The sequence below is a fragment of the Paramisgurnus dabryanus genome, chromosome 11 (genome assembly GCF_030506205.2).
Source record: "Paramisgurnus dabryanus chromosome 11, PD_genome_1.1, whole genome shotgun sequence".
Taxonomy (NCBI): Eukaryota; Metazoa; Chordata; class Actinopteri; order Cypriniformes; family Cobitidae; genus Paramisgurnus; species Paramisgurnus dabryanus.
Genome location: NC_133347.1, coordinates 25,271,349 through 25,285,673, shown reverse-complemented (window position 1 = coordinate 25,285,673; position 14,325 = coordinate 25,271,349). Strand labels below are relative to the sequence as shown.

Genomic DNA, 14,325 nt, shown 5'->3' with positions numbered 1-14,325 from the left:
CTCTATAATACAGCAGAAATAAATGTGAACAAAAATTTACTCCTTAGACTAAACATTAAAAAATGGCATCATCAAAAGAAAGACAGTACACATTGACATTTTTGTCCTTAAGCACCCGAGTGTTTCGTGTAACATTTATGAAAGCAAAAATTCAGGGAAATATACACGCATTCAGAAAATTTCATGCAGTTTGCATTATCACAGCCAAAATGACCCAAAAAATGAAAATGACAAAAATGTCAATGCGAGCGCATGAGGATTAAATGTGTTTATCAATGCAAACAGTGTACAGTAAAGTCTAGTTACTTTATTCAGAGCTCAATTTACACCATAACCTGTCCCAGAATTCCTCCTGCTTCTCAATGTCCATTGGCCAGTCCAGATAGGTCCTAGTTTTTATCTGCCGGGCCAACCTGTGATGGTAGGATAGCAAGCGAGAGGGGATTTTTTCTAAGAAGACCAAAATTAGAATGTCCCTCTGTTCTACCTGGAGCCGGTAGGTGCCCAGCTGCATCTCCAAAGTACACCAGGTGCTACGGAGGAAGTTACGGCTGACAAGACAAAGAGTTCGGCGGCTTGCATAGATGCTGTCTGTGATGTTTTCCACAATGTCTTGCCCCAACTGAAAGGCTTCGACCGTGTAAACAGAGACGTAAGAATGGAGGGCCACGCTGCTCCATGTTGGGAAGAAGTTTTTCCATGACCCAGTGCTCATCCTTACTGCTGTACGAAATAAAAACATCGTAGCAGTACTGCCGTTTGGCATCCATACGCAACGCCTCTCTAAACCATCCGCTAGCAATGTAATAGAGCGGCATTATGTATTTCCCTACAAACTGATATGACAACGCTACAAACATAAACAAAAATAAAAAAGCAGAAGTTGAGGCAATATCAAATGAACAGTTCTCCTGTGTGTAATGAACAAAGTTCAGATGGTCAAATTCATTATTAGTTAAACACTGAAGTTTATTCATGGTGGGCCCAACCACAGAAACCTGAACCTGCCTGTTGTTCACCCATGAGATCAGCCAAGCATTATCACAACTGCAGTACAATCGCAACTCCTCAAGTTGGTGATATTTTAAATTAGTGAGATGTTCAACAAAGGTTTGAAGAATTTTTACATCATTCCATGGACTAAACACCAGAGATCTCAGCGACTTTAGGTCCTTTGTCAAACTTCCATCCAAAAAGAAAATTCTGCAGTTCGCCAAGATGAGGGTTCGTAATTTTGTCAAGTTGTGAAACATTATTGGCACATTTGGCTGCTTTGAAAAATCAATGTTTTCCAGCTTTAGAGTTTTTAAATGAGCAAGCTGATTTATTACTGCTAAGTCACCAATGTTGTCTGAAAACATTGATGTGAATTCCAGATTAACAACTAGGGGTGCAACGGATCACAAAACTCACGGTTCGGATCACATTACGGATTTTGAGGCACGGATCGGATCATTTTTCGGATCAGCAAAAAAAAATATGGGAAAATTCTAATAACAAATCAAGAAATTACAAACATTTATAAAAAGAACAAGGTTGCACATTAAGTAAGGTCTAAAATCATTAGTTACAGAAATCAAATGAATAATAACACTGCATTTATTGTATTAATTAAATGTAATTATTATTTTTTTAAAGCTTCAGAAGTGATTTTCTCTTTGTCTTGGGTTCTTTGATTAACATTAATGACACAGACTTAAGTAGGTCAATTGAGCTTACTGTCTCTTTAACCCTCTGGGGTCTAAGGGGTTTTTAGGGCCCTTGGGAAGTTTTGACATGCACTGACATTTGTGCTTTTTTCAGTTGCTTAAAAACATATTAATGGCAAAAGTCTCATAACACTGTGTTCATCACAAACTGGGCTACAATATCATATAATCAACATGTATGTACATGTTTGTATTTTTGAGAGAAAAAATGTTTATGCGTGGTTTTTGAAAAAGCAAAATTTTTAAGTCACTGATATAACTCCACAAAACTCATTCTAAACATGTTTTCCCAAGACTTTCCAAACTGGATCTAGTAGTCTAGAGTTTTTTCTTCAAAATGATGTGAAAATCATATGGCCTACTCAATCACATAAAGCAAGATATTGATTTACAATTTCTAAGACACTTTTGCTTGGGAAAGGCTGTATGCATGGAGGCAGGAAAGCTTCTGAATAATCAGTGATTGACAGCTGAGAGACAAAAGAGTTGAATAATGAGCCACTAATGAGCCTTGTGTGGATGTTCAACAGGAATAACTTTCTCTGTAGTAAAACCATGATAAGGTTTACTTTTCAATATAATGTAAATACACACACACACACACACACATTATATATATTTATATATATTTCTATTGAAATATTTTCTATTAATTTCACAAGTATAAGTTACCTTTTAAAAACCATAGTAGCTTAATCATGGTAAAGATACTGTTTGGCCATCTTAACATGAACACACTTCAACCCAGGGTTAGTGTTTGGTTGGCCAGCGAGAGGTTTACTTTTGTGCAGTAAAAGCTCAAAAGAACAACTGCCTATCGTTGTCTGGACTCTTATTTGTGTATTTGTAATCATTATAGTAGAAACACAACAAGGGACACGCGTGGTAAACGTATCAATGTTTGTTTACAGCCGCCGCCATTACCTCACGTGTTGATCATGAAAGCAGTGAATGTGTGCACACGCGAGTGATCCTGTGTTTAATAAACTTGCTGTGCGGAGATATGCGCTTAGACGCAACTAAATAAGGATTGTACTGTTTGGAATCGCGCATTATATAAGAATACCAAAAAGCGCGTCGAGTTTCCTGACTCGCGTGTTTGTGTATGTGTGTTCCACTCGCGTGAACTGTTTGACGGAAGAACAAAGAAAACACTCGCGTCTGGAGATACTGACACACATACGCAAGGAAATAAGGATTTATGTCATGTTTGGTGCAATCGGATGGAACAACAAGGAATGGAGAGACTGGATTGTGGATTGCATATCCATTGACTGCAGGAGGCACGAGTCATGCATATGGATGTTTCTGCTCATTCACTTCAATGGCGCGGGGGTGTGGCGATCCGATCTCATTACAGATAATGAGGTAACTGGCGAAATACGGTACTTCTCCTCCTTCTCATACAGTTTACACCGAATGACAATATCTGTTTTCAATTTCACTTATATCATTTAAAAGGAGACATTCCAAGCATTATGTAGACATTTATCTTTTGTTTCTACACCAAGTATTCGTTAAGTTACAGTTTATTTTTCTGACGCGTTTCTGAAAGGACTTCACTGAGGGAGAGAGAACAGAACGTGCATCATGTTTATTTTCTTAATTTTGCGAAAAGCACAACATTCTGTTTTTATTGGGAGTGGACAGAAAAAAACTAGACACTTTAACGTTTGAAATGATGTATAAATCATATCTGTATGTCAAAAATCAGCAGAGTAATTTAAGTCTCTTTGCGGAGTAATTGAAAAATAAAGAGTTTGCGGCGCCCGCGCCACCGTCGACCCCAGAGTGTTAAGACCAAATATGCACAGACTGCATCTCTCCGTTTGTGCACTACCGAGTCCCCTTAAACGAGCGCACAGACACAGACAGAGGGCGAATTACAGACGGCGCAGCATTACAGTCGTCCCACATAAAAACGTTACGTTGTTTTTCATTGCTCTATTAGCCAAATGTATTTTAATACACTACAGTATGAGAGAGAGAGTAGCGCAACTCTCTGAAATTTAAACATCAAGAGTTCTGATCTTTGAAGGATGATGTCTGACTCGAGCTGGACCGGACGCATTCAACCGCACGCGTGCGTTTGTGCGTAAAGTAAACTGATCACTTTAGCGCCGTTTTGCAGTTAAACTGTTTAAAATCACTTGAATGTTAACATTTGCAAACCTTTATAACACTTACAAATGATAAACTTTCCCTATTTAAATTTGCGTATTAATCCGCGAATCACATGCGAGCCGAACCGTGGGTCGTGATTCGTACGGATCACGGATCAACTGCGATCCGTTGCACCACTATTAACAACTGATTTAACATATTTCCCAATAAACTCCTTTCCACAGATGAAATATTCTGCAATCATTTGAAGTGTGACTACAGATGTTAAGAGTGGACTGTCACAATCCTCAACTGTCACATATTGACCTTTGATTTGGAGGTCAAGACTTTGATTCAGTGTAATATTACCAATGATCAAGCGCATTGGTCTTAAGCCTGAACTAATGGACACCTGACTCAGATTATATGGGACGCTTCCGAATATATCAGATAAATGCAGCTTGACCTGTGACATGCAGTGTTGGGGAAGTTACTTTAAAAAAGTAGTGTTTGCTCGTTACTCGTTACTTTTTAAAAAAGTAATCCATTACTTTACTTAGTTACCGCCTTTGGAAAGTAACTTTTTACGTTACTCGTTACTTTTACGTTACTTTTATGTTGCCTGACATTGGGCAGAACCCAATATCTGTTTCTAAATGTGTAGGCCTAAATAAAGTTATACTATGGAGGACATAACAGGTATTTCTTTTGTGCTCTTTATTATAAAAAAGTATTAATAAGTTCCTTAGGAACAACATGGTAACCTCAAAATGAGTCATATGTCTCAAAATAAATTTATCTGAAAGTCTGTTTCTTCTGGGGGTAAGCACAAGACCTACCTGATCTTGACATTGTTAAAATCTTGTCTTTTTTACATGTTTTAACACTGTACATTTAACTTAAAATATTTAATTGTGTACAAGAAAACAGCTCTTATTAATGAATTATTAGTAGCATGTTGTAATGTCTCGGGAGATTGTGCTCATTGTTAAATAGCTTTGTGGCTATACTGCACTGGAGCGGCAGTTTAAAATATAAACCCAGAATTCAGCGAATGTCAAGAACAAGAAAAAAACAATAAGGCCAAGACGCGGGATTTAAATTACGTTACACGGACCATGTATAAATTTCAATGTTTCTGGACAGAAATACCAACTTTGTCTGGTATTAATAAGCTGCACATTGGAGTGCTGGCTGCTCCCCGCGATGGATAATAGCGGTATTGCGGAAAGACGGAAAATCTCGTCATTGGCGGGGAAGCGTTTTCTCTTAATTGACGAGATATCTCGTCAATGGCGGGGAAAGAGTTAAAAAAGTAATCCATTACTTTACTTAGTTACCGCCTTTGGAAAGTAACTTTTTACGTTACTCATTACTTTTACGTTACTTTTATGTTGCCTGACATTGGGAAGAACCCAATATCTGTTTCTAAATGTGTAGGCCTAAATAAAGTTATACTATGGAGGACATAACAGGTATTTCTTTTGTGCTCTTTATTATAAAAAAGTATCAATAAGTTCCTTAGGAACAATATGGTAACCTCAAAATGAGTCATATGTCTCAAAATAAATTTATCTGAAAGTCTGTTTCTTCTGGGGGTAAGCACAAGACCTACCTGATCTTGACATTGTTAAAATCTTGTCTTTTTTACATGTTTTAACACTGTACATTTAACTTAAAATATTTAATTGTGTACAAGAAAACAGCTCTTATTAATGAATTATTAGTAGCATGTTGTAGTGTCTCGGGAGATTGTGCTCATTGTTAAATAGCTTTGTGGCTATACTGCACTGGAGCGGCAGTTCAAAATATAAACCCAGAATTCAGCGAACGTCAAGAACAAGAAAAAAACAATAAGGCCAAGACGCGGGATTTAAATTACGTTACACGGACCATGTATAAATTTCAATGTTTCTGGACAGAAATACCAACTTTGTCTGGTATTAATAAGCTGCACATTGGAGTGCTGGCTGCTCCCCGCGGTGCTGAAGACGCGTGATGGCACATATACACAGATATCTACGTACAATCTATTGGAAAGTGGAGGAGTCATTAGTTGGGTTAGTAAAATAACGAAATTACAGCTTTTAAATAGAAGAAAAAAAGTTTTTTTTTGTAAAGAGATATATTTTTTTAAGTTTAAAAGTGCAGAACTCTTCTCAAGGGGAAGAAAGCTATACTTTTCCCCTTACGTGCAACATATCGGAAAGCGCAGACAGGGGCGTCAGTTTGTGTTGAAAAGTGGTGGGGACAAAAGATCAAATGAACAAATATTACAGCAGGGCGGGAAAAATATTGAATAACGGCGCATCAAAAATGGGCATAGTGTAGGCCAGTCAACAACACAAAAATACTCACTAAAAGAAAACACACCATAAGCACACAACGCAACATATGTGACCCTGGACCATAAAACCAGTCTTACACTGCAAAAAAAGATTTTCAAGAAAAAACAATTCTTAGTATTTTTGTCTTGTTTTCAGTAGAAATATCAAAAAATATTTTAAATTAAGATGCTTTGTCTTCATGAGCAAAATTACCCAAGAAAATAAGTCTAGTTTTTAGACCAAAAATATCAAATTTAAGTGATTTTGTGCATAAAACAAGCAAAAAAATCTTCCAATGGGGTAAGCAAAAAAATCTTTAAAAATTTGTCTTAAACACCAAATTCAAGAAAAATTCAGATTTTCAGATTTTTTTGCTTGTTTTATGCTCAAGATCACTTAAATTTGATATTTTTGGTCTTAAAATGACTTAATTTATTTTAATTTAAGAATGTTTTAGATATTTTTACTGAAAACAAGACAAAAGTACTAAGATTTTTTTTCTTGAACATTTTCTTTTCAGTAGAAATATAAAAAATTCTTAAATCAAGATATATTTTCTTGATGAGCAAAATGACGTAAGAAAATAAGTCTAGTTAAAACAAGCAAAATTCATCTGCCAATGGAGTGAGAAATGTTTGCTTAAATTAAGTGTTTAAGAAAAAAGAAATCTTATTTTAAGATTTTTTTTCTTATTGGCAGAAATTTTAGCTTGTTTTAATCACAAATTCACTTAAATTGTATATTTTTTTGTCTAAACTGGCTTATTTTCTTAGGTCATTTTGCTCATCAAGAAAAAGCGTCTTAATTTAAGAATTTTTGGATATTTCTACTGAAAACAAGACAAAAATAGCAGTGAAAGTCGCACAGGTATTGCTTGATTTTTCAGAACATTTTAACGAAATGCTTTTAAAAAGTGGTGGGGACAAAATCAGCCATTTCAAAAAGTGGTGGGGACATGTCCCCAGCGTCCCCAGTGTAAATGACACCTATGAGCGCAGATGAGTTAGTTGGGTTAGTAAAATAATGAAATTATAGATTTAAGTACAAAATAGTATTTATATAAAGAGAAATTTTGAAATAAAAAGTGCAGAACTCTTCTTAAGTGGAAGTAATAAAGTAAAATAATGAATAATAATTATATAATAACGAATAATAGTTTCCAATAGGTTGCACGTAAATATCTGTGCTGCCACCAGTACTCCGTCCGAGCGCGTCTTTAGCACCGCGGCCAGCACTCCAATGCGCAGCTTATTAATACCAAACAAAGTGAACAAGTTGGTATTTCTGTGCAGAAACATTGAAATTTAAACATGGTCTGTGTAACATTATGTAAATTCGGCGTCTGTCTGATTGTGTCACGCCGGGAAACAGGAGTTAGGACACATTTGCAAAGTTCAGAGGAATAAATAACATTTATTAACAAACAGAAACTAAAACACGAGAAACAACAACGGGCAGGTAAGCACAACAGAAACACTGACATGAAGCACAAGAACAGACGTGGAATGGCGACAATAATCCGGCAGTGAACATTACACAAACAAGGGCTTAAATAGACAGACAAAATGACATACAGGTGTGATGAGGTAAGTAATCAGTCAATGAATGTCCAGGTGACAACAATCGGAACAAATGCAAAACCTGTCACGGATTATCGTGACATAACTCCCCCCTTAAGGAGTGGCTCCCAGACACTCCACACGAAACAAACAAAAGTCTGGGAGGATGAATCCAAGGGAGGGAGGGAGGGACCAGAGACCCCGGCAGAAACAGCAGACCAGGTGAAAACCGTGGTGGCCACCCTGGCCCGCACCAAATGTTCCCAACCGGCCATCACAGGGGCCGACGAGGATGCGGCCGACCCGGGAACAGACTCGGACCATCCCGAGAGACAGTCTCGTGCACGGCAGCGACCACCCCGTGGAATACTCGAGCGTGGCACAGCTGTCCCGAGAGCTGAATGGAGGATGGTGACGAACTATCCTGGAACCGACCCAGAAGACTCGATCCCCACGGGAACCAACTCAGCAGATTCGACCATATGGGAACCGACTCAGGAGATTCGACCATTACAGGAACCAACCCAGAAGACTCGACCATCACAGGAATCGACCCAGAAGACTCGACCGTTTTAAGGACCAACTCAGAGGACTCAACCCTCGCAGGAACCGGCTCATGTGTCTCGGTGACCACCCCGTGGAAATGCTCGAGCGTGGCCACAACAACTCTGAGCTCAGCCTGGAGTTCCAAGTGCTTCCTCTCGGCCAGCTCCATTGGAAATCGGGACCCTGCAGACGAAGGATCCCGACTCCTAGTACTCCCCCTCAAAAAAAAAAAATTAAGGGGAGCTCCCCTCTGAGAACTTGCTGCGTCCATAATTGGCCGGATTATTCTGTCACGCCGGGAAACAGGAGTTAGGACACATTTGCAAAGTTCAGAGAAATAAATAACGTTTAATATAAAATGAACAGAAACAAAACACGAGGAGTAAAACCATAACACAGGAACACGCAGTACATGGAACACAGGAACAGACATGAACGTAAAGACAATGACAATGATCCGGCGACAGGTGAGAAACAGACAGCAGTATAAATACACAACACTTAACAGGGAACAGGTGTGATGAATCAGTCCGTGAATGTCCAGGTGACGTAATCGGAGAGACAAACAAAACATGACACGGATCACCGTGACATGACCCCTCCCTCTAAGAGTGGCTACCAGACACTCACCTAAACAAAACAAACACAAAAGTCTGGTAGCGAGAGTCCAAGGGAGGGGTGGAGGGCTTGGGGACCCTGGCGAAGCCGGCAGCCGCCGGGATGAGACCAACAGGAACGGTAGGCCGGACTGCGCCAGGAGAACCGGAGCGATCGCTCCGAGAACCGAGGCAGACGAATTACCCCCCTCCTGGGAATCGCCGACGATCAGCTGCCCCCGGAAGTCATCTCCCATCCCCTCGCGGAAACGGAGACCCTCTCACGGTAGCCACCCCGGGGAAATGATCGGGCGTGGTCCGTTCCGGATCCCCCTGCGAGCAGGATGGTGGTTCTCCGAGGGACCGTCGACGACGACTCAACCGTTGGGGGACCGCCTGGGCCGATCCTCCTCCCGCATGCTCGCAGGAGCGAGCGATCGCTCACGGTGGTCCCCAAGAGACATCGGGGCTGATGGGGAATGAACCCCGATGTCACTACTCCCCCTCGACGAAACTCCTGGGGGAGCCGCCCTCCGTGAACCCGCTGCGTCCAGTCTGGCCGGATCATTCTGTCATGACTGGGTACAGGAATCAGGACGCAAGTGCAGGGTTCACCATGAAATAAATAACATTTAATATAAAATGAACAGAAACAAAACACGAGGAGTAAAACCATAACACAGGAACACGCAGTACATGGAACACAGGAACAGACATGAACGTAAAGACAATGACAATGATCCGGCGACAGGTGAGAAACAGACAGCAGTATAAATACACAACACTTAACAGGGAACAGGTGTGATGAATCAGTCCGTGAATGTCCAGGTGACGTAATCGGAGAGACAAACAAAACATGACACGGATCACCGTGACAGATTGTTGTTTCCGTTTTCTTGTTCTTGACGTTCCCTGAACTCTGGGTTTATATTTTAATCTGCCGCTTCAGTGCAGTATAGCCACAGAGCTATTTAACAAGCACGATCTTTCGAGACACTATGCTAAGATACAATTAATACAAAACGAAATTCACTTCAAACGGAGTGGGTAGACATGATTTTGACCACTTTATTAAGTTTGTTTTTGTAGAAACCTTTCTCTAAAGTGAATTTCGTTTTGTATTAATTGTATCTTAATATCAATCAATGTTTTATCAACCAATTGCTTGAATTTAATAAATAAGAAATAAATAAAAGAAAGAAAACGATTTAGTTTTATATTTATGTTTAAAAAATGTATTTCATTTAAACATAAATATGAAGCTGAATCGTTTTCTTTAATTTATTTCTTATTTATTAAAATCAGGCAATTGGTTGATAAAACATTGATTATAATTAAGATGCCTAGTTCCATCCCTCAAAAGTTAGCGTCAGCTGCTTCGTGATTGCCATGATTTCTTTGCAGACTGATACGAGCCTCTGTCATGTGTGTGGACCTTGTGACTATTGCGCAAGCGCGCAGATAGCAGTGTCGCTGTCAAATCTAACCAAAAGCAACGTTGCGCTGAATTGTAAAAATTAACTACGTTACGTTACCAAATTTTCAGTAGTAACGCGTTACACTACTTTTTCTCAAAAAAGTAGTTACGTTACTGTAACGCATTACTTTGTAACGCGTTACACACAACACTGGTAACATGTTAGGTGAAAACTTTAAATCTCCCAGAAGAAGTGTGCGAAGGTTAATAAGATGTCCAAATGAATTGGATTTAATTTGAATGATAGGGTTTTCTAGAAGATTTAGGACCATCAGTTCATACAGACCACTGAATGTGTCTTGATAAATGTAAGATAACTTGTTGCCTAAGAGGTCTAAATCTTTCAGATTGTCTAATCCACTGAAAGCAAAATCTTCTATGCTGGAAATATTACTTGAAATTAATTCAAAATGCTCAAGATTTTTGAAACACATGAACTGGTGAGAAATGATTTTACTTATGTTATTTGAGTTTAGACGCATAAGAGACAGCTGTTCGACTAACTGTGGATTGGACAAACAAAGAGATTGAAAATCATTTGATCTGAGCACTTGTTATATCAAATTTTGAGAGATTGCTGAAAAATTGAAAGATCAAATTTACATCTAAAGGTACAATTTTTAAAAATCTGTTTAAATTGAGAGAAATTTGTACAACTTCCTTACAATCTTCAGAGATATTTGTATACATAGCTGGCAAGTTAATAGTCTGGTAATTAACATCTATAGATTTAATAGAATATAACTTTGCTGCGTAACACAACTCATCAATGTTAAGTACATCCACAGAAAAATGCAAGCCATAGATTTGATTTACTCCAGTCATAGAAAGATATCTGAGAAAATCTGATCTGAAACCACAATCCAGATAAGATAAATTTCCAAAAATGTTCAAAGCCCCTTCATCTATGTGCTCTATTGATCCTAAACTCAAACAGACGTTTTCAATATTGTGTACAGTAGATATGTAACTGTTAGAGATGTTGTAAATGGAGCAGTTTGGGAACTGAAGTTTCTTCAAATTTTCCTCATCAAGAGTAAACATTTTTAGTGATTTTAAATTTCCCAGTCAACACAGAACCTCAGACAGATCTTTTAAACACGCATTGCCTATGTGTAATATCTCTAACTGAGGTAATGTATCAAAAACATTTGGTGCCATTAATGGTAAATTATATTGAGTAAGAGACAATGTTTTAAGTGAAGGAAGACCACTGAAATCAACAGCTGCTTCACAACAGCCTTCTCTAAAGGTGGGAGACAACTTCAATGACTTTAAATTTAACAATCCGGTAAAAGCTTTTGGCGAAATCTTGGAAAAACATCCATCAATTTTAAGGTATTGCAGAAAAGAAAAGCGTGAAAATGAGCCTGGAGCCAAGACACCAACATACTTCATATCATAATCCATATAAATGCAGAGGTTCTGTAAATTTGATGGAAGTCCACGGAGATCCTCTTTAATATCCATGATCTTAGTGCAGGATGCAGTGTTTTTTCCAGTACATAATCTGTGAACAGGAAATTCTTCCACATCATTGTTAAATATACATTTCCCAGTAAGCCAAGAAAATACACATGAACTCCTTAGAAACAATATGGAGAATGTGAACAGATAAATCATCTTAAATTCCTGGTTGATTTTTATCCAGCTAAAGTTTAATCTTCTTTTGTGGTGCTGTTGTCTCGTCTCAGAGGCGCTTCTTTTTTTTAACGTAAGAATATTAATATTGACATATAAAAGGTAACTTCCTTTATTTGTGACAAGACAGCACAGATGTGAGTTTTGTCAGTTGCCTTATTTGTCTTCAACAAAATGTTAACCCTTTGTGGTCCGAGGGGGTTTGTGGGCTCTGGAGAAGTATTGTCCTGTCCTGCTCAAGTTACCTGGTTGCCTTACAATTTTGAGTTCATTCAACTTTTAAAAAAAAGTAGTTGACACAACAAATATTATAAAAAAATTTGTCAACTTAAATTTCTAAAGAGCAGATATCAGGTTAAACCACCCAGTTACTCAAAGTATAGAAAAATAATGTAGGATTTTCTTTAAAATATAAGTATAAATACGCTAGTAGGGCTTCTGGAGTCGTTTTGTAAGGAATTTTTAGTCCCGCCTCTAAATACCGCCCAACCGGAAGTGACGTCCCCAGTGGTAAATAATGGATTGTAATGGCTGAGGAAATTAAATGTAATTTAAACTCGTATGATGAACCACAGCCATACAACTGGTATGCAGCAAAGAGTGCAGGGACAGGTCAGAATTAAAGAGCCAGTAAGATGACAAATTTAAGCATCCTATCACTATTTATAAGTCCCGGACAACAGGTTTAAATGCATGCAAGGTCAAAAAACACTGTAATTTTCTCAAAATATAAATTTAAAATTACCCCATTTCTCAGAGATTCCCAAACGATTCGTGTGAAGCTGTTCAACGACTCAGTCTGCCTAAACCCCACCTTTCAGTAGCCTACTCTGCTCTGATTGGTCAACTGACACAGTGTCCTTGCACAGATCACAGATCAGTCTCACAGACCACAGATCGGTGGCACAGACCAACAACAGTGCAACATGTATTGACCTCGTGCTAACATGATTCACTGAGAAGACATTATCAACATCAATACATATCATTCATCATTAATCCAAGCAATAACAACGACGATTGAAACTAACATTTTACACTCATTTAAGCATTTATGTAAACTAACCGGGTCATAACAAAACCGTAAACGAGCATGCGTTAGCCGTTTGCTAACATGACTCTCTGACAGTAAATTAACAGTTTAAACACACAACATCATTCATCATTAATCCAAACAATACAAACGACGATTGAAACTAACAATTTTACACTCATTTAAGCATTTATGTAAACTAACCGGGTCATAGCAAAACCGCTTGCTATCGTGACTCTGACAGTATATAAGTTAGAGTTTAAACAACGATATCATTCATCATTAATCCAAGCAATAAAAACGAATATAGACATTTTACACTCTTTTAAGCATTTATGTAAACTAACCGGGTCATAACAAAACCGTAAATGAGCATGCGTTAGCCGTTTGCTAACGTGACTCCCTGACAGTAAATTAACAGTTTAAACACACAACATCATTCATCATTAATCCAAACAATACAAACGACGATTGAAACTAACAATTTTACACTCATTTAAGCATTTATGTAAACCAACCGGGTCATAGCAAAACCGCTTGCTATCGTGACTCTGACAGTGTATATGTTAGAGTTTAAACAACGATATCATTCATCATTAATCCAAGCAATAAAAACGAATATAGACATTTTACACTCTTTTAAGCAAGTATGTAGCTATAATCATACAGTTTGTGGTTAGGAGACGCATGTTGTTCCAAATAAAGTGGGTACTGAACCATCTTTCATTGCCAGACGTCTAAATCCCTCCGATAAAAATTAATTTTAACCACTGATTCTTCACAGCCAGACACGTTTAGTGTATTCCTCCTTGAAAAAGTCTCCTTTGGTAGTGAAAACAACACAAGCTGAAAACACAGCGTGAGCTGATGTTTACACTCACACACTACCTAGCTGTGGGCGGGTCATAGTTTTCGTTTCTCCCGGGCAAGGCTGTAGGCGGAGATTAGTATCTCATGTGACGTGGATAAGTTCGTGTGACGTGGATAATATCAGGAAGAAGACTCACTCCCTATAACGACTCGTTTCAGCGATTCAGAGTCGACTCCCTACTTAAGAAGCCAATAACTTTATTAATCGTGCACTTTTTGGTTCAACTACTTTACACGTTGTTTACATTGATGGACAGCTACATGACACACTGCAATAAAGGTAAGTTTCGATTTTGGATCTGTGTGGCTCTTTAAACAAAACGGTCAGAGGAGACAAACTGAGGTATAATGTGAGTAGAAAAGGAGAGATGTCTTGATGAGATATCAGTGTTTATAGTAACATACAACTAGCTAAAGCAGGGGTTCTCAAAGTTTACATTCAAAGGTCCAAATCTGAAATCTCA

The 14,325-nt window shown here is 38.4% G+C and overlaps 1 pseudogene; it reads right to left on the bottom strand.

Annotated features, from left to right (window-relative positions):
* Window positions 1-307: 307 nt before the first annotated feature.
* On the bottom strand, window positions 308-11,940 carry LOC135729747 (uncharacterized; annotated as a pseudogene).
* Window positions 11,941-14,325: the final 2,385 nt, after the last annotated feature.